Consider the following 25,178-nt stretch of genomic DNA (forward strand, 5'->3'; position numbering starts at 1 on the left):
GATCAGTTTACCTGCTTCTTGGAAGAAATACCCTAGGCTCGTCCACAGTGTCGCAGATGGGGCCAACGGCCCTGGGCACCTTCAGTCTTCAGTGGCAAACCCCAGCTTTCTGGGCAAGGCTAGGTCATAGGTGGCTGGAGCAGGGCTGGAAGAGACTGAACCCTCCCTTAGAGGAGCAAGGGGGAAGCCTACCTTCCAGTGTCCCTGTTTCCTCACAGCAGAGGCATGTAAGCCTGGCAGGCTTTAGCTCAATGACCTTCCTTTCCACTATTGAAGCAGGACCCAGATGGCATCCTATGAGACCCCTTTGGGACGTTGGAGCTTTTAAGGGTGTATCCTAAAAGCTGGTAGTTCCCCTGATCTCTATTGGTCTTTTTCTGCCTCTAGGTATCTTAAAAGCCATTCTCAGAAGATCTCGCTGAGGGGTTTGAGGATCCACATCCGCCTATATAAAAATTTTCCATATATCTGGAGCTATTTGGGAAAAGACAAAACAGTGTTATTAGCTGGATCTAATAAAGAAGGTAGTAGTTTGCAGGAGAAAAAGATTTAGTGTCTCCTGTTCATCAGCATTCCAAAGAAATGTAAATTTTTTTAAAGTAAAAAACATGATATGGTAGACCCGTAGGAGTTCCAGGATATGACTACCCCCTCTAAATTTTTGTTTAAATTGACCTTAATTGTTTGCTGAGTACACTTTAATAATACCTTGACTTTAAAGATTGTAAGCATGACAAAATACAGTAAATGCTTTTGCTCCATATGCAGGAGCATTTTCAGTTTAGCCAGTTTAGGAAATCCAATAATAGAACAATGAATACAGACAATGAGCTATAGCATGCTTAGCAGCCTCTCCTGTTCTGACAGAGGTTACTATAGATCCAGAATATGTATCCACTATAATGTGGACATAGGACTGTTTGCCAAATGAAGGTATATGAGTAACACTCATCTGCCAAAGTTGTCCTGGTAGGGGTCCTTGAGGGTTAACTCTAAATGAAGGGGCAGTATAGGACCCCTTGGACAGAATTTCCCAATCTGTAGTGCTGCTTCCCAAGAAAGTTGAAACTGTTTACACAGGGCTGCAGCGTTCTGGTGATGAATAGTATGAGACTGACTTGCTCGGTCTGTCATGGTTGCTCCATATAATTTTCTTTTGGGTAGCTTGATCAACAAGGGCATTCCTAGGCCCTGGCTGGTTGGCTCAGTGGTAGAGCACTGGCCTGGTGTGCAAGATTCTCAGGTTCGATTCCCAGTCAGAGCACACAGAAGAAGCGCCCATCTACTTCTCCACCCCTCTCCTTCCTCTCTGTCTCTCTCTTACCCTCCCGCAGCCAAGGCTCCACCGGAGCAAAGCCACCCCGGGCACTAAGGATGACCCCATGGCCACTGCCTCAGGTGCTAGAATGGCTCTGGTTGCAACAGAGCAACACCCTAGATGGGCAGAGCATACCCCCCTGGTAGGCATGCCAGGTGGATCCCGGTCAGGCGCATGCGGGAGTCTGTCTGACTGCCTCCCCATTTCCATCTTCAGAAAAGTACAAAAAATAAGTAAATAAAAGAAAAAATAAAACCAAAAAAAAAAAAAGAAAAGAAAAGAAAAAAAAAGGGGTGGGGGCATTTTCTTGTGCTAAAGCTCCAGGGAGCATGGAGTGAGCTTGAGTATGTCCTATGAAACATGGAGCTCTATGTTGACATATAAGTTTTTGAAGAAGGAGGAACTGCTGAAATAGTTCATCAGCATTTGTCCCTAAGACAGCAGTCTTTATAGTGGAAACACCATAAGTAAATATTTGCTGACTGTCTATGGATTAAAGGGGGAATATGGCAAATGCTGAAAAGCCAGGATCTTTCTGTCCATTCCCTCCCCCAAACCCCTCCCTCTCCTCCCCCAACCCAGTAACCCCAACACTGTTGTCCATGTCTCTGAGTCTCATCTTCATGTCCAACCTATGTATGGAATCATACAGTTCTTAGTTTTTCCTGAATTACTTCTTCCGCTCAGTATAATGTTATCAAGGCCCATCCATGTTGTTGTAAAAGATCCTATGCCATCATTTCTTATGGCTGAGTAGTATTCCATAGTATATATATATATATATACCAAAGCTTTTTAGTCCACTAGTCCTCTGATGGACACTTGGGCTGTTTTCAGATCTTTGCTATTGTGAACAATACTGCCATAAACATGGGGGTGCATTTCTTCTTTTAAAACAGTGCTATGGTGTTCTTGGGGTATATTCCTAACAGTGGTATAGCTGGGTCAAAAGGCAGTTTGATTTTTAATTTCTTGAGGTATCTCCATACTGTTTTCCACAGTGGCTGCACCAGTCTGCATTCCCACCAGCCATGCAGGAGGGTTCCCTTTTCTCCACATCCTCGCCAGCACTTATTCTGTGTTGTTTTATTGATGAGCACCATTCTGACTGGAGTGAGGTGATATCTCATTGTGGTTTTAATTTGCATTTCTCTAATCATTAGTGATGTTGGACATTTTTCATTTGCCTATTGGCCATCTGTGTGTCCTCTTTGGAGAAGTGTCTATTCATTTCTTTTGCCCATTTTTGGATTGGATTGTTTGTCTTCCTGGTATTAAGCTTTACAAGTTCTTTATAAATTTTGGTTATTAACCCCTTATCAGGCGCAATGTCAAATATATTCTCCCATTGTGTAGTTTGTCTTTTTATTCTGTTCTTATTCTCTTTAGCTGTGCAGAATCTTTTTAGTTTGATAAAGTTCCATTTGTTTATCCTGTCTTTTATTTCACTTGCCAGTGGAGACAAATCAGCAAATATATTGCTGCGAGAGATGTCAGAGTGCTTACTGCCTATGTTTTCTTCTAAGATGCTTATGGTTTCCCGGCTTACATGTAAGTCTTTTATCCATTTTGAGTTTATTTTTGTGAGTGGTGTAAGTTGGTGGTCTAGTTTCATTTTTTTGCAGGTAGCTGTCGAATTTTCCCAACACCATTTGTTGAAGAGGCTGTCTTTACTCCATTGTATTTCCTTACCTCCTTTGTCAAATATCAGTTGTCCATAGAGCTGTGGGTTTATTTCTGGGTTCTCTGTCCCATTTCATTGATCTATGTGCCTGTTCTTATGCCAGTACCATACTGTTTTGAGTACAATGGCCTTATAATATAACGTGATATCCGGAAGTGTGATACCTCCCACTTTATTCTTCCTTTTCAAGATTGCTGAGGCTATTCGTGTTCTCTTTTGGTTCCATATAAATTTTAGGAATATGTGTTCTATATCTTTGAAGTAAGTCATTGGTATTTTAATCGGTATTGCATTGAATTTATAAATTGCTTTGGGTAATATAGACATTTTAATGATGTTTATTCTTCCTAACCATGAGCACGGTATATGCCTTCACTTATTCATATCTTCCCTGATTTCTTTTATCAATGTTTTATAATTTTCCGAGTACAAGTCTTTAATCTCCTTGGTTAGATTTATTCCTAGGTACTTTATTTTTTTGGTTGCAATGGTAAAGGGGATTGATTCCTTGATTTCTCTTTCTGATGGTACATTATTAGTGTATTAAAATGCCTCTGATTTCTGAGTATTGATATTATATCCTGCCAACTTGCCAAATTCATTTATCATGTCTAGTAGTTTTTTGACTGAGAATTTAGTGTTTTTTATATACAATATTATATCATCTGCAAATAATGATAGTTTTACTTCTTCTTTTCTAATTCGGATGCCTTTTATTTCTTTTTCTTGTCTGATTGCTGTGGCTAGGACTTCCAGAACTATGTTGAATAAGAGTGGTGAAAGGGGGCACCCTTGCTTTTTTCCTGATCTTAAGGGGATTGCTTTTAACTTTTGGCCATTGAGTATGATGTTGGCTGTGGGTTTGTCATAAGTGGCCTTTATCATGTTGAGGTATGTTCCCTGTATTCTCACTTTTCTGAGAGTTTTGATCATGAATGGGTGCTAGACTTTATCAAATGCTTTTTCTGCATCTATTGAAATTATCATGTGGTTTTTCTCTTTTCTTTTGTTTATGTGATGAATCACATTGATTGATTTGCAAATATTGTACCAGCCTTACCTCCCAAGAATAAATCCCACTTGATCATGGTGTATGATTTTTTTTCATATATTGCTGGATCCAGTTTGCTAATATTTTGTTGAGGATTTTTGCATCTAAGTTCATCAGGGATATTGGCGAATAATTTTCTTTTTTCATGTTGTCTTTGCCTGGTTTTGGAATCGGAATTATGCTCACTTCATAAAAGGAGTTTGGAAGTCTTCCTTCCTCTTGAATTTTTTGAAATAGCTTGAGAAGGATAGGAGTTAGTTCTTTAAATATTTGACAGAATTCATTTGTGAAGCCATCAGGCCCAGGATTTTTCTTTTTGGGGAGTTTTTTGATAGCTGTTTCAATCTCATTTGTTGTAATTGGTCTGTTTAGGTTTTGTGATTCTTTCAGGTTGATTTTTGGAAGATTATATGATTCAAGGAATTTGTCTATTTCATCTAGGTTGTCTAGTTTTTTGGCTTACAGTTCTTCATAATATTTTCTTACAATATTTTGTATTTCTTTTGTGTCAGTTATTTCTCCACTCTCGTTTCTAATTTTATTTATTTGAGTCCTCTCTCTTTTTTTCTTGGTGAGTCTCATTAAAGGTTCATCAATCTTGTTTACCTTTTCAAAGAACCAGCTCCTGGTTTCATTGATCCTCTGTATTGTTTCTTTAGCCTCTATGTCATTTATCTGCTCTGATCTTTATTATTTCGTTCCTTCTATTAGCTCTGGGCTTTACTTGCTGTCCTTTTTCTAGTTCTCTTAGATGGAGGGTTAAGTTGTTTATTTGAGCTTTTTCTAGCTTCTTCAGATATGCTTGTAATGCTATAAACTTCCCTCTCAGGACTGCTTTTGCTGTGTCCCATAAATTTTGAGTTGATGTATGCTCATTATCGTTTGTTTCTAGGAATTTTTAAATTTCTTCTTTGATCTCAATGTTAACCCATTCGTTATTTAATAACATGCTATTTAGTTTCCAAGTGTTTGAATGTTTTTCAATTTTTCTATTGTGGTTGATTTCTAGTTTCATGCCATTGTGATCAGAGAATGTGCTTGATATGATTTCAATCTTCTTAAATTTGTTGAGACCATTTTTGTGCCCTAATATGTGGTCTATTCTAGAGAATATACCATGAGTGCTTGAAAAGAATGTATATTCTGCTGTTTTAGGGTGAAAGGTTCTGAAGATATCTATTAAATCGAGTTGATCTAATATGTCCTTTAAGTCTGCTGTTTCTTTGTTGATTTTTTTTTCTTGAGAATCTATCTAATGATGTTAATGGGGTATTGAAATCCCCTACTATTATAGTATTGCTGTTTGTCTCGCCCTTTAAGTCCTTCAAAGTCTGCTTTATATATTTAGGTGCTCCTATATTAGGTGTGTAGATATTTATAATGGTTATATCTTCCTTTTGGACTGCCTCCTTTATCATTATGTAATGACCTTCTTTATCTCTAACTTGGTCTTTGTTTTAAAGTCCATTTTGTCTGATATAAGTATTGCTACCCCAGCTTTTTTTTCATTTCCATTTGCATGAAATATTTTTTCCATCCTTTTATCTTTAGTCTTTGTGCATCTTTAAATTTAATGTGTGTCTCTTGTAGACAGCATATGTATGGGTCCTGTTTTCTTATCCATGCAGCTACCCTATGTCTCTTGATCGAATCATTTAATCCATTAACATTTAAGGTTATTACTGATATGTAATTGTTTATTGTCATTTTTTTCTTTAAAATTGTATTCCTCTTTTGCTATATTCTTTTTTATCCTTTGATCTGTTTACAACAGGTTCCTTAGCATTTCTTGCAGCCTTGGTTTGGTTGCAGTGAATTCCTTGAGTTTTGTTTTTTTTTTTTTTTGTCTGTAAAGCTTTTTATTTTTCCTTCAATTTTAAATGATAGCCTTGCTGGATAAAGTAGTCTTGGTTGTAGGTTCTTGTTCTGCATTACTTTGAATATTTCTTGCCATTCCCTTCTGGCCTCAAGTGTTTCTGTTGAGAAGTCAGAAGTCATCCTTATGGGGGCTCTTTTGTAGGTGATAGTCTTTTTTTCTCTAGCAGCTTTTAATATTTTCTCTTTATCATTTAGCTTTGGTATTTTAATTATGATGTGTCTCAGTGTTGGTTTCTTTGGGTTTCTCCTTAATGAAGTTCTTTGTGCTTCCTGAACATGTGAAATGTTTCCTGTCTTAATTGGGGGAAGTTTTCTGCTATGATATGTTTGAACAAAGTCTCTATCCCTTGTTCTTTCTCTTCTTCTTCAGGAACCCCTATGATGTGGATGTTATTTCTCTTCATGTTGTCACAGAGCTCTCTTAGAGTTTCCTAAGACTTTTTGAGTCGTTTTTCTTTTTTCTGCTCTGCTGCCGTGCCTTTATTTATCATGTCCTCCAACTTGCTGATTTGATTCTCTGCTTCATCCATCCTGCTTTTAATTCCTTCCATTGTATTTTTTATTTCAGATATTGTATTTGTCATTTGTGACTGATTCTTTTTTATTATTTCAATGTCCTTTTTTATATTTGTAATCTTTTTATTTAGGTTTTCGTAATGGCCATCTCTGGTTGTTCTAATATCTTTGAGCATCCTAACAATTGTTATTTTAAACTCTGCATTTGGTAATTTGGTTATATCTGATTCACTTAGGTTCTTTTCTGGGAATTTCTCTTGGTTTATTTGTGTTATATTTCTCTGCCTCCACATTTTTTCTTCACGGGAGTGGATGTGATCACGTGCTCTGGTGCACAAGCATTGGTGGCCTTGGCCTTTGCCCCACCCCCATGTGTGACGTTATGCTCGATCCTGAGGGCACTGGCGTGCACCTTTGCTCAGCTGCAGGCCTCTGCCTGTTTCCGGGCTTTCGCCCTGCCCTTGCTGGAGGAGCCTGCTCAAGGAACGGCTGCTAGTCTTGGCTCTACCGCAGGGCAGGACTGCATGCCCAAGCTTAGCTCAGTAGCGGAACTCTGCCTCTTCTGAACTTTTAGCTCCACCCCCATGGGAGGAGCTGGCTACCAAGTCAGATTGCTTACCTGGGTTGCACGGGCAGGGCAAGGCTGTGCTCCTGCACCCTTGCTCAGGGGCTGGTCTCCACCCTTTTTAGGGTTCCCGCCCTTCTCCCACAGGCTGGTTTACAGGCTGCCAGCATCTGAGCTTGACCGCTTTTGCACACCCCGTTCTCCCCAGCCGGGCAAGATTGAGCTCACACCTGAGCCCAGTGGTGGCCAGCTGGTTTCCGCCCGTGCCAGCAGAACCACGCTTTTGTCTCCCACTGCTGCCCGCCCTCCTGCGAGCCCTCAGCCACGTGGGTGGAGGCGTTGCAGCTTGAACCCTAAGACTCACTACTGTAGACCCAAAAGCTCCCTCCTTCTATGCGACTCTGCTCTCAGTGCCGCGGGGGAGCTTGTTTGGCTGCTCTCCTGCTTCCCTTTGCTGGTATTGCTGTTTCCGGGGGAAATATTCACTTCAGCTTTGGGGAGTGACTCATCCCAGGGGTTGGGGTAGCTATCTCCCCAAGTGTTTCTCCCTGTTCCTCCTAGATTACACTCTCTTCCTGTTACTCTGGTCCTCTCCTCTCTCCCCATCCCCAGCAGCCCCAGGTGAGTGGTTGTGAGAGAGATGTTCTGCGCGGTCCCTTTAAGAAGGATCCTGGGTCTGAGAAGTCAGACTCTTTCTCACAAACAGTATCCTGACTTGTTTCCAGCTAAATAGTGTCCTTACGCCTCTTCTGGGCTCTGGGGCTGCAGGCTGAGGCTTTGTTCCTGGGGCTCAGGACCCTTCCCCTTCTGCTAAACTCACTTCCCGCCACATGAGTTTCTCCCTGCTGCCGTTCGCTACAGGGAGCTGGGAAGCCCTCTCCACGTTTCCGCTTTTTCTACCAGTCTCGGTGTGGCTTCTTCAGTGTTCCTTGGTTGAAGAGTCCTCTTTGTTTAGTCCAAAGTTGATTTTTCCAGATGATAGTTCTTAAAATTAGTTTGTAATTCACTTTGGTTCTGTGAGGTAGATGTTGGTATGTCTGCCTACTCCAGCGCCCTCTTGAGTCTCGTAATATTCTGTTTTTAAGGAACTCCCAAACTATTAATTTATTTGATGCATGTATCCCTGAGCTCTGAGGATCTTTTCTGTGAACCTCTCCCTGGACAACAAATATCTTTCTTTCTACTCTTCAAGCAGCTCCTCCTCATTTAATAGACTCTAAAGTTCTGCAAATAACATTGTTTCCTTTTCCCGTTCAAAATGTCAATAAATTCTACTCTGTTATTTTTAGTAGATAGTTACCAAAAAAATAATAATAAGTATAGATATTGTTAGTCAAATAAGTTTGTAAATATGATATATATGTTTGCTCACTTGTGACTTATATTGGGTGTGGGGGACAGGCTATAAGCAGGCCAGGTCATTGTAGCCTAAGGTTTGGTTTTGGGACTAAGCTTTTCCCCACACCCTTGACTGATTGTATGATCTGGGTGGTGCACTCTCATGAGGAATTCAATTATGCCTTGGATAAGTGACTTTGTATCAGAGACTTCCTTGTTTGTATATTGGATTAAGGGATTTTGGTTTTCTACACTATAAAGTGGGACAGACCAGGAGCTTGGACACACAGTTCCTGCTATCACAATTGCAGGGACTTCCCTGATCCTTTGCCCTTCATGGGAAGAGCTGGTTTTCTGATTTTCCCTTGTCTTCTTTTGTGGTTTGCCTGTCTTGGTGAGACACCAATAAATAGGATGGCCCCCCATCCTCTGACTCCGGCATTTCTTTATCGTCTGCCCGAATCCAATGGGAACCTGCATGTGAATGGCCACGATGGCGGCTCCTGGCCTTACAACTGGTGTAGTCGGCAGGAGGGCAGTCATATAGGCTCTGGACCGCCTGAGTGCTGCATACGGGCGACCGCTGGTCCTTGAAAGTGACAATGGTACCCACTTCACTGGTTCAACGGTGAGGCAATGGGCTCAAAAGCTGGGGGTGGACTAGAAGTACCATGTTCCCTACCACCCCCAGGCTGCTGGTATCATTGAGCGTTATAATGGACTCTTAAAGCAGGGACTGTGACAGGAGGGGGGCACCGGCTCTTTTACTGGATGGACACGCCGCTTATGGACAGTACTCCAGATTTTGAATGAGCGACCTCGATGGGGAAGCCCAGCTCCAGTAGAGGCCCTCCTGCATCGGACAGCTGCCCCTATTCAGTTGCAGATACGCACCAAAGACATTTTACTCAAGCCAGGTTTCGGACAGCAGGGCAACATGCTCTTGCCTGCTCCAACAGCCCTTCTTAAAGGACAATGACTTCAATGGACTTGGCCCTGGACTGTACAAGCCCCCCATATGAGATGGGTGGCCTTGTTGGCACCATGGGGAAAGGGGTTAGAGGTGGACCTCCAGTTAACTCCTTGGGCAACCAGCACCTGGCCACCTAAGGTAGAAGTGTATTATCCCTTGAGTGCTCAAGGGGACAGCATTTTGAAGGGCACCTTTGTAATTTCTTTATGGCCAATAATGAGTTCCCCTATTTTACTACACATAGAACCAGCAGATGCTGGTGTTTTGGCCAATAAGGTTTGGTATGCCTGCTCAGGGCGGCCTCTGGTGCCAGCTATGGTGCTGTCTGCAGACAAAACTCTGGCCTGTATTCTGCCAGAGGGAAAAGATTTGCCTCTCTTGGTGCCACTGACAGCTCTCTCATTTCGCCCATAGTTTTTGATCTGTTAATCCTATTGCTGTAGTTGGTACTATTTCTGTTTATGCTATGTATCCTACTCCTTGCACAGTGACCATCATGGAAGATGCCTGTGGTTTAGATTGTAAAGCGAGCAAAAGGGGTGGAATGTTGGTCAAATAAGTTTGTAAATATGATATATATGTTTGCTCGCTTGTGACTTATATTGGGTGTGGGGGACAGGCTATAAGCAGGCCAGGTTGTTGTAGCCTAAGGTTTGGTTTTGGGACTAAGCTTTTCCCCACACCCTTGACTGATTGTATGATCTGGGTGGTGCACTCTCATGAGGAATCCAATTATGCCTTGGATAAGTGACTTTGTATCAGAGACTTCCTTGTTTGTATATTGGATTAAGGGATTTTGGTTTTCTACACTATAAAGTGGGACAGACCAGGAGCTTGGACACACAGTTCCTGCTATCACAATTGCAGGGGCTTCCCTGATCCCTTGCCCTTCATGGGAAGAGCTGGTTTTCTGCTTTTCCCTTGTCTTCTTTTGTGGTTTGCCTGTCTTGGTGAGACACCAATAAATAGGATGGCCCCCATCCTCTGACTCCGCCATTTCTTTATCGTCTGCCCGAATCCAATGGGAACCTGCATGTGAATGGCCACGATGGCGGCTCCTGGCCTTACAGATATTAACCACATTTTTCCTTTATTCTTCTTTGCAAAACTGTCAGCCTATGTATTAATTAATCTTTTTTACACTGTTAATAGGTAGATGAAAGTTAGACAATAACAAAAAGCATAGAGACCAGTACATAATTTTTTTCACAGTAGAATCGGTAAATGCATTTCTAATTGCCTTTGTCTAGAATCACATGTGCTGGAACGGTCAAGAGATTACATCTTGGAACATGATGTAATTTGGGACTATCATTTTAATCTAATTAATGGGCAAAGAGGAAAAAGGAGCCTCTGACAGAGGAAATATTTTAGAGTTAATCTCAGTGTTAGTTCCCCATACCTGACAGTCACTTCACTTGTAAAACAGAAAACAGGATTTGGTTTTGTTAAACTCTTTTTATTATGTAAATGTCAATGGCTTCCTGGAGTCTGTTTCTTAGGAAAAATCTCCTGCACTAGGCCTGCCTCTACCTACATCCCGAACTTCTTCTGATCCCAAGCTTCCTGTACTCTTCCTCCTTCAGCTGCAATGATGTTTCTCTAGTTCAGCGGTTCTCAACCTGTGGGTCGCAACCCCGGCGGGGGTTAAATGACCAAAACACAGGAGTCACCTAAAGCCATCGAAAAATACATATTTCCGATGGCTTTAGCCGCTGAGAAGCCACGCTACCGCCTGCAGCAGCGCTATTCAGCTTGAACACACACTGTTATGGACGTGCATTCCAAACTGAATGCCCGCGGTCATGTGCAGACGTGATTGCATCATTCGTCCGGGGCATAAGGGGCGGGGGAAGCAGGGGGGGGGCAGGAGGGAACACTTCACAGTCCATAGCAGCGCGGCTACTCATCCATAGCAGTGCATTACGTGTGTCCGGTGCTTGCTGACGTCATCAGTGGGCGGGTGCAGCAAGCGCGGGAGGACAGAAGCCTAGGAGGCGGAGAGGCAAGAGGCGGAGAGCCAAGAGAGCCTGCAAGACAGCCTGCTGGTGTAAAAAAAGTTAATAATGTAAAAACAGTACACACACCATACACACAATACTGTGTAAGTGTAAGGTGCTTTGTGTGTAATCATTACACTTACACAAAGCACCATACATTTATACAGTGTGAACTACATTGGTCTTATACTATAAGAGACCACTATAAGATGTAGTTCACAATGTATAATTATCTCCCATATCTCCCACTATTTTCTCATATTCTGAATGAGGAAACTGCTGAAATCAGTGGTTTATGGCATTGAATCTGCCTCCTATTGATTTCATTGGAAGTGCAGTGGATTTTGTGGAAGAGAGCCCCTGAGAATCTCGGGTTACCACACAATCCACCGCAGCCTCCTTTTGATTTCAATAAGAGGAGGAGAAATGACAGTTTCCGACACATTTCTTCCTCTACTATTCAAGTCGATGGGAGGCCGCAGCAGATTCCACTCAAATATAGAGCATGTTGCTTAATTTTTTCCACGCTAGAACTTTTCCTAGAGCAGAAAAATTCCAAAGGTGGAATCCACCACCCCCAAAACTTTTATTGATTGATGCTATAGAGAGGGAAACATTGGTTTGTTGTTCCATTTATTTATGCATTCATTGGTTGATTCTTTTACATGCCCTCACCAGGGATCAAACCCTCAACCTTGGCACATCAGAACAATGTTCTCACCAACTGAGCTACCTGGCCATGGCTAGCAGCTCACTTTTAATTGTGTTGTTTTCTCACTGTTTGCTTCTGCCCTTAGCCACAACTGAGTAAGAATTTGCCAGAACTACTAAATCTGTCAGTTTGCAAGGTATGTGATCATCAACCCATTTCTTATATTCTCTTCAAATTTCTCATCTGCACAGTAGAAATAATGACAGAAATATTTTATGTTTATTTTTGTGTTTTTGTTTGCATTTGAATTTAACATACAGAAATAAAGAGACTAATACATTATTTATGGTTCTATAAGCAGTAAATAAATGTTAGTTATCACTATTATCTTTAAAACAATGTTTTTCTCCCCAATAGTATTTAAGAAAATAGAAAAAGAATTATAGTTATATATTTAGCATTATTTTTGTTTAAAAGTATTCAAGAGTTTGACTCGATATTATTCTACTTTCTCCCCAAGTAAAACACTGTGCAATGAAGCAAAAATTTATGGAATGTTTTTTTTAAAGAAAAAAACACATACAAATTATTTTGACCATTCCAGATCTATATTTAAATGATAAATTTTAAAAGGAAATGAAGGAAGGCTTAATTGGTATAACCAGGAAAGAAATCAATATTGCTGAATATGACAAACTGCAATTTGCAACACCATTTAAGGATTACTTAGCTTATATAATTTTGTACATAAATACTTGTCTAAAGAACTTGAAATGACTAATTTCATCCCGATATATTCATTGATCAATGGCAATATAAAAGACTTAAGTACATCTAGTAGAACTAAGTACTTTCATCAAGAAATCAGTTCAGGAAAATACTGGAAGCCTTCATTAACTGAAAAAGGAGAGAATCAATTTCAATAAAAGAGGATAAATGCCATTGTTACTGAAACAAAACTTTTTCCATTATAGGTATGAAATTTCTCTCACAGTCACACTTTGAGATTTATTTTGCTAAATAAATTTTAACTTGGCTGTTTTACAGTTTCCTGAAGTGTTTAGCTCTGTCTCTATTTTTTCCCCTGATGGGCAAAGACTGGCTCTTCATCCTCTCTGGAATTGCACCTTTAACAACCCAGAGGGAAAGATTTCCATCTTCCTGAGTAATCTTTTTCCAAGTTACGAGAAACTGCAATACAGGTTCTCCTTTCTCTCTTTCCTGATCTATACAGTTTTTTTTCTTTAATAAAAGCACCAATGATGTAACAAATTAGATATATACATATAGTTATTATCTATACATTATATGTATGAATAGCTATGATTTAGCAAGCTGAATATAATTTAATATATATTATATATTTTTCTTTGATTTGGGATTCCAAAACTTTGAGTATGTACACCAAATATAGAAAAATGATCTTTCTAAATCTGTTCCTATATTTCCTTCTTGGAATCATTTTGTTCCTCCAATTGACTGTACACTTTTTTGTCCTAATTTTAAAAGTGCTATGTAATTCTTTGAAATGAAATTAAAATAAAACCATTAAAGTATTTTCTCCCAGTTTCTAAAAATGTTTTGTGAATAGGAAAGGGGTCATCTCGCATGTTGTTGCTGCTTTAGCATGAGAGCCAAAATTTCAAAACAGCATTTCTTTTTTTTTAAGAGTTACCTTACTGATTTTATTTATTCATTTTAGAAAGGAGAGAGAGAGAGAGAGAGAGAGAGAGAGAGAGAGAGAGAGAAAGAAAGGGGGGAGGAGCAGGAAGCATCAACTCCCACATGTACTCTGACCACACAAGTGCAGGATTTCGAACTGGTGACCTCAGCATTCCAGGTGGACATTTTATCCACTGCGCCACCACAGGTCAGGCCTCAAAGCAGCATTTCTTACCTATACCCCACTTTGATTATCTTTCTACCTGCATGTAGTGAGAGCCACTCTCAGAAAACAGTGGGGAAAGGAATAATAACTGTTTTGGAAGATTATTTTATCCTGTGATTATAGTTTTCAAAACTTCCATCCATTCAAAAAGAGGGAGCAAGGAAGGTCTAAGCAAACTCTCAGCAGGAGTAAATGCTGGAATCACAGCTTTGACCTTGTGCCTAAAATATTTAAAAAATCCAAATAGCAATTCAGTTGGACTATACACATTCCTTCTCAGGAAGGATTTGCTTGGAAATTCACTGGACATGAGTCTTTGGGAAAAGTTTTAGAAACATCTAGAAAGTTGAAAAAAAGAATGGATGGTTTATATATTTACTATTAATATTATATTCCAAAATGCCTGATTTCTCTTGATTAAAAAACTATATTAACAGGACAAAAAGCAATTGTTTAAACCAAATATCTTATAGATAAATATTATTATTATTTTTCCTAACCATAAATAAACCTTTGTTCTTATACTGGTGGGACTGATTTCAAAATTCATACTTAAAAACAGATTCTCAGGTTATCAAGAGCAGCACTGAAAGTTCAGACAAAATTCAATAGAGCAGTCAAGAGTATCTAAAACAACCTTTATCTGAATGCTAATTTTACTTATGTCTGACCCTGGAAACCATTGCATTATAATTCATGCAACAGTATTCCTTACAACTTATTTTCCTCATTAAAAATAAAAAGCTTTGATATTCTAAATATATACCTAAGTGAAACTATTTTCTCAAGTAATATACTTTAAAATCAAAAAAATCCTTGCATTATTTTTCCATTAGTAAAATAGCAAAGAGCCTACTTATAAGGGAGTATTTTTATAAGATGAACTTACAGAATTTTTAAAACCTTCTTCAGTAATATGTCTCTAAAATGTTATCAAGTATCAGTAGTTTAACTTCTTCCATGAGAATAGTAAAGTTTAGTTTATTCACTAACCAAATCACAAATATTATTTATTAGGTTTATTTTTTTCTTCTTTTTGGGATCAAGATTGTAGTGTTATCTGTGTAAAGAAACATTCTCATCTACATTTTTACATGAAAACATAAATGTCAACTATTATATAACTTATTTTGTTGTATAAAAATTAATTTCTAATATAATAAAAACATTAGGAAGGCTCACTTTTTCATGAAAAATCTTATTGGATTATTCATAAAAATAAGTTAAAATTTTGCTAGAACACAAAAGTTTAAAATAAGTTTAAATGAAAAAAAATTTATACTTTAGGTAGAATTAGCAACTAAAATTATGGTGAGATCTTTGTCTTGTCATTATGACTAATGATTATTTGAAATTCAATCACTTCAGCTTTCTGTTTTGTTTGTAATTAATATTGAACACTAATTCTCAAAGGTGAGTTTGGTAATCAGAATCAGATCTCTAACAGCTTCAATTGTCAGAAATCAATTCTTTTGAATCAAGTAATACCAGCAATCTGTAAGACTCTTTGAATTGAAGGAAAGTAAATTTATTTCCTTTTATTTGATCTAATTAAATCATCCTTAAAGTATATATGTTATACTGTTATTTATTGACTATTTTAGGAAGAAAATAATTAAAAATCTTTATGTTGATTATAAATTTATTAGATGGATATACCTTCAAAGTAATTATACAGTGTTTAAATTGTTTTTTGTAAATTTCATCCTTCAATGAAACAAGAAAATTGTTCTCACTCTCAACTCCAGCCTACAGGAATAACTAATATAATTTTGAAAAATTTGCACAGTTTTCTACCTATAATCTAATTTTTCAAATTGACAGTTCAGCAAAAATAGGTCCTATTTTCAAGAGCATCAGTAATTATTTTGGCAGGGCTTTGATGAAATATGTAGCTAAAACCCATATAAAGTTGGCACTAAATGCATGCCTTTCTGTCTTTCTATTATTTCTGAGAATGGAATTTCCTTTATTTCAAAAAATAAAAAATAATAATAAGCAAAATCTCATCCCAAAGTATGTTTTTTAGACTTATCTTCTAATATGTTAATAAATTTTAATAAAGTGAATGTCATATCATATTCTTATTTCATTATAAAATAGTACTCATTTAAGACATTATTTCCAGGCGGTAGCGCAATAGATGGAGCATCAGACTGGGATGCAGAGGACCCGGGTTGGAAACCCCAAAGTCTCCAGCTTGGGTGTGGGTTCATCTGGTTTGAGCAAGGCTCACTAGCCTGAGCCCAAGGTTGCAGGCTTGAGCAAGGGGTCACTCAGTATGCTGTAGCCCCCCGGTCAAGGCACATATGAAAATTCAGTTGATGGGCAACTAAGGTGCCACAACGAAGAGTTGATGCTTCTCATCTCTCTCCTTTCTTGTCTATCTGTCCCTCTATTTGTCTCTCTCTGTCTCTGTCACACACACACACACACACACACACACACACACACACACACACACAGACTTTATCTCTCTCAAAAAGTTGATAACTGCCCTGGCCGGTTGGCTCAGCGGTAGAGCGTCGGCCTAGCGTGCGGAGGACCCGGGTTCGATTCCCGGCCAGGGCACACAGGAGAAGCGCCCATTTGCTTCTCCACCCCTCCGCCGCGCTTTCCCTCTCTGTCTCTCTCTTCCCCTCCCGCAGCCAAGGCTCCATTGGAGCAAAGATGGCCCGGGCGCTGGGGATGGCTCTGTGGCCTCTGCCCCAGGCGCTAGAGTGGCTCTGGTCGCAACATGGCGACACCCAGGATGGGCAGAGCATCGCCCCCTGGTGGGCAGAGCATCGCCCCTGGTGGGCGTGCCGGGTGGATCCCGGTCCGGCGCATGCGGGAGTCTGTCTGACTGTCTCTCCCTGTTTCCAGCTTCAGAAAAATAAAAAAAATAAAAAAAAAAGTTGATAACTATCATATTAGTAAAAGAGACTACTACTAAGCACTACTACTGGATGTGTCTTTGGCAATAGTGACTGTGAAAATAAAAATACATGAGCCCTGCATAAAGGGGTGTCATTTTATAAAATATCAGGTGTGTAGCCAAGCATCAGAGGTGTTCCACCTATGTGTAGAGGTAAAACTCTTTTCTTCACTTTGGGCATTTTGCTAAATAGAACAAAATGCCTCCACTTTAAGAATTCCATTGGCTTTTGCAGTTTCTTAATGAACATACAAACTATTTTATTTTCATGCCATCACTGTACACATGAACACATAGCAAAGGATGTTAGTACTTATTTTAAAGAGTCATTCACTTAAAATATATTAAGTAATATCAGGAGGTTTGTAGAAAAAGATCCTGTCAAAAATATATCATAATATTAAAATCTAGTATTAATCATTAAGAAAAAAAATTAGTAAAAAAAAAGTGTTAAAAGACTGAACAGTTACCTCATGTAAAATTATATCCAAATAACCAGTAACCAAGAACAAGTGCTCTGCTCTATTTCTCATGAAGACACCACCACACACAAATAAAACAGCTAAAATTGAAAAGATTGCCAGGAACAAGTTTTGATTACAGTGTAGATCAACTAACTGTTCTCACTCGACATCATGGTGGAAGTTATAAATTTGAACGAACATATGCCCTATGACATATGAACAACACAATGTATCATATGTACTTCAAAGCACAAGAATGCACAAGAATGCCTATGACATCAGTGATTTTAATAGCCCCAAATTAGCAATCATTTATATGACTGACTTGGTTTGATCAGGCTGCTATAACAAGATATAATGACTATGTGGGTTAAACAACAGAAATTTATTTTCTTAGAGTGCTAGAGGCTGAATAGTTCAGCTCAAGTTTCCATCAGGTTAAGTTTTCTAGTGAGAGTTCTTTGCAGGCTTGCTGATGACTCTCATACTGTGTCCTCATTTAGTAGATAGATAGAGACAGAGAGAAAGCTTTCCTTCTTATGAGGCCACAATTCTATCAGATTGAGATCCCATTTTTAATGACTTCATTTAATTTTAATTTCTCCTGTGTCCAGAAATTGTCACACTAGGGGTTAGGGCTTCAACACATGAATGGTGAAGGGGCACAATTTAGTCCATAGTATATGTCTGTCAACAGAAAAATTAAATGACTCTTTAAATAATCATTCAAAGAATTAATATGTGTCAATAAAAATGAAAAAAATGCTACTAAACACAACATAGATTTATTCCACAAATAAAAACAAGAGCACAAAGGTAGATATACAAAAAAATAAAAAGAAATAAAGAATGAATACTTGTGGTATGGTTCTATTTTTATAAAAGGCAAAACTTTTGGTAAAAGTCAGAAAAGTGATTATCTTGAGTAGGACAGAAAGACAGGTGTTGGAAAGGGTCATATTAGGGAGCTGTTAGTGATGTTCTATTTTTAAGTTTGGTAGTGGTTACACAGTTGTGTTTACTTGTGATCATCCATAAGGTTAATAATGCTGGACATGAAACTTCAGCACATTTTGGCAGAGGGGCCAGGACCCAGTCCTGTCCACTCTTGAATGTGCATCATGTTCAGAAAATCCACAATCCCAATTTTAAAGTCTTATTTTTTAATACATCTTTGTGTATGTTAGTGAATTGCTTAAACTGCTCTAGTGGCTTTTTATCATCTAAGATAAAATATACACCATCATTCATTGTATACATGTCATTCACAATTTTATACTATATTCAATGGCTTACTTCTGATTCTTTGTACCAGGCTTTGGCTTCTAATCATTATTACTCCATATTATTCTGTTATACTATACCTCTAAATCTATGAAGAACCTTTACTGGGTCTGAAATATTAGATTAAGCTGTAGTTTCAAGAAACAGAAACCATTCTAGTTGTATTAAAGAGATATGGTACTGGGAAGTAAGTGTTTACACAATCAGTGGAAGGTTTTTTTGTTTGTTTGTTTTATTGTGTGGGAGTTGTTTTTTTGTTTGTTTGTTTGTATTTTTCCAAAGTTAGAAGTGGGGAGGCAATCAGACAGACTCCTGCATGCACCCAACTGGGATCTACTCAGCATGCCCACCAGGGGGTGATGCTCTGCCCATCTAGGGCATTGCTCCATTGTGGCTAGAGCCATTCCAGTGCCTGAGGCAGAGGCCATGGTGGAGTCCAGGGACATCACTGGAAATTTTAAGAAGTCTTTAGGCCTTCATTAGTGTCTATTTCTGTTCCTAAAATGCACTGTTCTGACCCACTTTATATACTCATATGTTTCTTTTATGAGTCATTTCCAGCATCTGTTATTCTCTGAAACCTGCTGTGACTCCCTTTGGGCTACTTGGACACCCCTTTGAAAGTTTTTATTGCACTCTGTATAAATATTCATTACAATTTTCACATCAAATCATTAGGTTATTATACTTGTTTCTTTCTTTGAAATATAGCCTCCTTCAAGGTTTAAATTTGAGGCTCTTTGAAAGAACATTTTTTTTCTAGTCTATGACCTGTATGAGTGCCTGAAAGGAAAAAAGATTCGTAAAAATGTGTTGGATATAATATGGAATACAATAATATACTGTTTGTGGTAGAAGCCAAAGTCAGTAGTTATTGCCTTTCTTTATCAAGCAGTGAATTGTAAAGAATAAAATGGATATTTACATGCTTGCAATCTTTATTTTGAATATGAGAAAGTATTATTTATCAATTAAGCAAAAGATCAATATTATCACATTTGAATGATTAAAAATTATTTAGTAAACAATTGGCATTTAATCATATACAATACAAATCTGTAAAATTTCAATGATCAAAATTTGATAAAATCTATTAAATGGTTGACTTCTTGAGAAACATCTCATGATGTTTTCTCTATTTGCCTTGCATATGTAATACTATGTCTAGCACCTATTAATCTCTAAATATCTCAATTGGATAAAGGAATAAGTTGAATAATAAATTTTAAAATGGTGATAATTAAAAACTGTAATGAAGAGAAAGATACTTGATGACCAAAAAAATTTAGTTTTTTTTTTTGCATTATTGCTTTTTAAAGTTTTTATTGTGCCTGCTTTATTTTTTGTTTTTAATTATTTTATAAATTTTCTGAACTATGCAATCTTTCTAGACTGAGTCATGACAAAGTTAAAAACCTAAACAAACCTCTAAGCAGGGAGGAAATAGAAACAACTATCAAAAATCTCCCCCAAAAAACAAAAATCCAAGACCAGATGGCTACACTAGTGAATTCTATCAAACACTCAAAGAAGATTTGGTATCTATCCTTCTTAAAGTTTTACAAAAAATAGAATAAGAAGCAATAAATACTCCCTAACATATTTTTTTGAGGCCAAATAACCCTCATACCAAATCCTGGTAAGGACAACACAAAAAAAGAAAAGTACAAATAAATATCTCTAATGAATACAGATGCAACAATTCTAAACTAATTACTAGCAAATGAATTATAACAACACATTAAAAAAATAATATGTCATGATCAAGTGGAATTCATTCTAGGAGCACAAGGATAGTTGAACATACAGAAATCAATCAACATAATACACCATATTAATAAAACAAAGAACAAAAAATCCTATGATCCTATCATTAGATGCAGAAAAGGCATTCAATAAGATGCAACCTCCTTTTATATTTAAAACACTCAATAAAATCAGAATAGAAGGAAAGTACCTCAACATAATAAAGGCCATATATGACAAACCATCAGCTAATACCATATTAAATGATGAAAAAATTAAGCCTTTTTCTCTAAAATAAGGAATAAGACAAGGCTTCCTACTCTCTCCATTTTTATTCAGCATAGCTCTAGAAGTTTTAGCCAGAGAAATCAGGCAAGAGGAAGAAATAAAAGGTATCCATATTGGGAAAGAAGTAAAGGTATCACTTTTGCAAATGACATGATACTGTATATATAAAACCTCAAAGACTCCACCAAAAAACTGTTAGAAATAATAATCAATACAGTAAAGTCACAGGATACAAAATCAATATACAAAACTCTATTGCTTTCCTGTATGCCAACATCAAAACTTCAGAAAATAAACTAATAAAAAAATTCCTTTTGCATTGCCACAACAACAACAACAAAATACCCAGGAAAAAACTTAACAAAGGATGTGAAGGTCCTATATACTGAAAACTACAAAACATTATTTAAAGAAATTGAAAAAGACACAATAAAATGGAAAAATATTCCATGTTCATGGATTGGAAGAATCAACATAATTAAACTGGTCATATCACCCAAAGCCATATACAGATTTAATGTAGTCCTCATCAAAATCCCAATGTTATTTTAAATAAAATAAAGCAAAAAATTACTAGGTTTGTATGGAACTTTAAAAAATCCCAAGCATCCAAAGCAATCCTGAGGAAAAAGAATAAAACTGGAGATATCACACAATCTGACTTCAAGTTATACTATAGAACCACAATAATCAAAAAAGCATGGTATTGACAGAAAAAAACAAAAACAAACCAGACATACATACCAATGTAACAAAACTGAGAGCCCAGAAATAAAAGTACATATACGTGGACAAATAGTCTTTGACAAAGAAGCCAAAACACACAATGGAGAAAATTAAAAAAAAAAAAAAAAAAAAAAAAAAAAAAGCCTCTTTAATAAATGGTGCTGGGAAAATTAGAAAGCCACATGCAAAAGAATAAAAGTTGACTACAGTTTGTTCCCCTGCACAAAAATCAATTCAAAATAGATCAAAGGCCTAAATATAAGAACTGAAACTATAAATTACATAGAAGAAAACATAGGTACTAAACTCATGGGCCTTGTCCATTGAGAACAACTTATGAATTTGACCCCAAAGTCAAAGGAATTAAAGGCAAAAATAAATGAATGGGACTATATCAAACTAAAAAGCTTCTGCACAGCAAAAGAAACTGACAACAAAACAGATAAGTAGCCAACTAAATGGGAGATGGTATTTGCAAACAACAGCTTCAATAAAGGGTTAATATTCAAAATATATAAAGAACTCACAAAGTTCAGCAACAAACAAGCAAGCAATCCAATCAAAAAAATAGGTTGAGGACCTGAACAGACCCTTTTCCCAAGAAGACATACAAATGGCCAACAGACATATGAAAAAATGCTCATCTTCATTAGCTATTCAAGAAATGCAAATCAAAACTACAATGAGATACCACCTAATATCTTTAGATTGAATATTATCAAAATGACAGATAATAACAAGTCTTGGAAAGTCTGTGAAGAAAAAGGAACCCTTATTCACTGCTGGAGGGAATGCAAATTAGTACAACCATTATGGAAGAAAGTATGATGGTTTCTTAAAAAATTAAGAACAGAATTGCCATATGAGCCAGCAATTCCTCTACTGGGCATTTTCCCCCTAAACTGGAAAATGTTGGTATGCAAAGACACATGTACCCCCATATTCATCATAGCATTATTTATAGTGGCCAAGACACAGAAACAACCAACGTGTCCCTTGATAAAGGATTGGATAAAAAAGTGATACATATACACAATGGAATAGTACTGAGCCATAAAAAATAATGACATAGTGACATTTATGACAACATGGATGGACCCTGAGAACATTATACTGAATGAAATAAGTAAATCAGAAAAAGCTAAGAACTGTATGATTTCACATGTAGTTGGGATATAAAACTGAGAATCATGGACACAGATAAAAGTGAAGTTGTTACCAGGGAAAGGGAGATATGGGAGGAGGGGGATGTAAGAAAGGGGTGGGGGGCAGGGTATAAAGAGGGACAAATATGAGGTGACTGAAAATTATTTTATTTTGTGTGATAGGTATACAACATAATCAACAATTCAAATGTTATAGAAATATTTATCTGGATCCTATGTACTCTTATTGATCAATGTCACCTTGTTAAATTTAATTTTCTAAATAAAATTTTAAAAAATTAAAAAGAAACAATTATTTCACTATGCAGTGCCTTTTACTATTTGAGGCTATTTTTTCTTTCTTTTTTTTTTGTATTTTTTTTTCTGAAGTTGGAAACGGGGAGGCAGTCAGACAGACTCCCACATGCACCCAACCCCAACCAGGATCCACCCGGCATGCCCACCAGGGAGTGATGCTCTGCCCATCTGGGGCGTCGCTCTGTTGCAACCAGAGCCATTCTAGCACCTGAGGCAGAGGCCACAGAGCCATCCTCAGCGCCTGGGCCATCTTTGCTCCAATGAAGCCTTGGCTGCGGGAGGGGAAGAGAGAGACAGAGAGGAAGAGGAGGGGGAGGGATGGAGAAGCAGATGGGCGCTTCTCCTGTGTGCTCTGGCCGGAATCGAACCCGGGACTCCTGCACACCAGGCCGACGCTCTACCACTGAGCCAATCGGCCAGGGCCAAGGCTATTTTTTTCCTATATTTTGTTTATTAATCTACTAGAGCAAAGTTTGTGGACATGTAAAAAAAAAAACAAAGTTTTTCTCAAACACATTGAAAATTTTGAGAAGCAAAGGAAGATCGGACTTATGCTTGATCTTAAGGCCAATAAAGGAAAAAATATATCTTTTAAGTTTAAATCTACAAATAATGAAAATTTTGGTTAGTTTAAAAAGCAACCATTTGATCTGTTGGTATCTGAAATAATACTGTTCCCATTTTGGTATATTTTGGACCTGATTTTGAAAAAGCAACAGCCAGCCTGATATAGGATACATATGTTAATACATATTTACATAAAACTTGTAGTAAATTGCACCAAAGCATTAAAGTAAAAGTTGAGGATGAAAATGAAAGTATTGTATGTTCACCCATTAGGTGTTAATACTAGTTATTTTGTTTTCTTCTCATGATGGCCCATATATTTAAATGTAATTAACACTAGGAGATATAGTCATTCTTAAAGATTGGTTCAATAGAAAATAGTTTCCTAAGAGTTTCAGCCAAAGAAGTTTTCAAAGATAAAAGGTTATATAGATTTATCAATTTTGAATTTCATGTTAGAGACCACAATTGTTTCTAAGGGAAGTAAATTACATTTTCTATGAACAATTTTATTGACTTTATCTTCATAACTTAAGAGACTTATTTTCCTTGAGAGAAGAAAAAGAAAGAGCTTGCTCAAACATTTTTCTCTTCTAACATCTAAGAGCTCTAATTAGGATAATAATCTCTTTTTATGGGAATTGCAAAGAAAATGGGGACAATGCAACTCCAAAGAAGTATTATTAAAATGTCAGCCTCAAAAAAGACACATATTTTAAAGCATTCCATTTTCTTGTCTCAGCATTACTTCCTCTTATCCATCTTACTAATGGAAATCTTGGTTTTGTTTTTTTTGCTACTTATCTATATCTTCATGATAAAAAAAATGTGTTACTTTGTAGATTAACTATCTTAAAGTAAAAGTTTTAATGAGAAAGGAATGAATGATACATAGGTGACTTGCCAAAAACAATAATGGTGTTATATTAGTATAATATCTTGAAATTATAATTAATTATTTTTTGCAAACTGAGAATTTTTACAAGGCAGAACTAAAAATGAAATGACTCAAGCAAAAAGAAAAAAACAAAACCATGCTTTTAAAGAGCCTAATATAGAGATGAGTCACAAATGTAAAAGTCAGACCATTAAAATAAAATATTGTGACAGGAAGTTATTTTAGTTATGTAACTATAGCCATTGTAGTATTAGGGTTAGGGAAAATTTCATATAGTAGGTGGAAAAAAAAAGGATAGTTGACAAGTTTGTTAGGAAAAAGAGCTCTTTTTCAGAACAGGGAAAAGAAAATACAATGTTTTCTGAGTATTCAAATGAAAGAAAATAAAAAAATAAAAGTAGAGATTCACAATTGAATAGAAAAGAAAGGCACTGCTAGATTTCATAAATAAGACTGATTTGAATTAGGTAAAGTTAAGATGCCTGTCTGAGATGACCAGAATATACCATGTAAAAATGTAGCTTTATAATTAAATTAATATTAGTCACACATCTTCCTTCATGTTGGTATATATTTATCTTAGTATAATGGGAAAATGTTAAAAATGATAATTAATAAAAAAACATATCTTTTATGAAAAAAATATCTCCCATGAAAGGAAATAGTTTCACTGAACAAAAGGAAGGGTTTCATATTTTTATCAGAATGATTTTATCTTACTGAAGAAAATTATCTCCTCACAACTCACAAAATATACTTCTTAGTTATATCGCCTTGGATAAATATATTAATAAGTGAAAGAAATAAATTTATAAATTTAGTTAAAAGAAGATAGTCAACTTGATTTTTGTTAAATCTCCAAATAAATATAAAGTTAGTATCTATTTGTCCTTTTTTGTTTTTGGCTTTTTTTTTTTTTTAACAGGGACAGAGAGAGAGTCAGAGAGAGGGATAGATAGGGA

Source organism: Saccopteryx bilineata, chromosome 2 (genome assembly GCF_036850765.1).
Source record: "Saccopteryx bilineata isolate mSacBil1 chromosome 2, mSacBil1_pri_phased_curated, whole genome shotgun sequence".
In the NCBI taxonomy this organism is placed as follows: Eukaryota; Metazoa; Chordata; class Mammalia; order Chiroptera; family Emballonuridae; genus Saccopteryx; species Saccopteryx bilineata.